Source organism: Pteropus vampyrus, unplaced genomic scaffold (genome assembly GCF_000151845.1).
Source record: "Pteropus vampyrus isolate Shadow unplaced genomic scaffold, Pvam_2.0 Scaffold32, whole genome shotgun sequence".
In the NCBI taxonomy this organism is placed as follows: domain Eukaryota; kingdom Metazoa; phylum Chordata; class Mammalia; order Chiroptera; family Pteropodidae; genus Pteropus; species Pteropus vampyrus.
Genome location: NW_011888813.1, coordinates 7,295,585 through 7,295,912, shown reverse-complemented (window position 1 = coordinate 7,295,912; position 328 = coordinate 7,295,585).

Here is a 328-nt window from a genome sequence, read left to right as displayed (position 1 = left end):
AACGGTGTCCTGGAAACCTCCACTGAGCTAGATATTACCTCTTTAGTAAGATGATCATGGGGAAATTGAGTCAAACTCATAAGAAAAGAAAGAACCCCTGGTAAAGGTGGTGGACTAACATGGTTGTGCAAATTCTCCCATAGATAACAATTATGAAATCTGAAAAACTCCGTTCAAATCAATAGCTGACGAATTGCCCATGCACAAAGAAGGGCTCCCAAGGCCTTGAAAACTTAAGTCACATGTAGGCAAATTCTATAAATGTGTGGCTTTTATAACAGAGAGCATTTGCAATTTTGTACAGCTTAATTAGCATAAAACTAGAGCT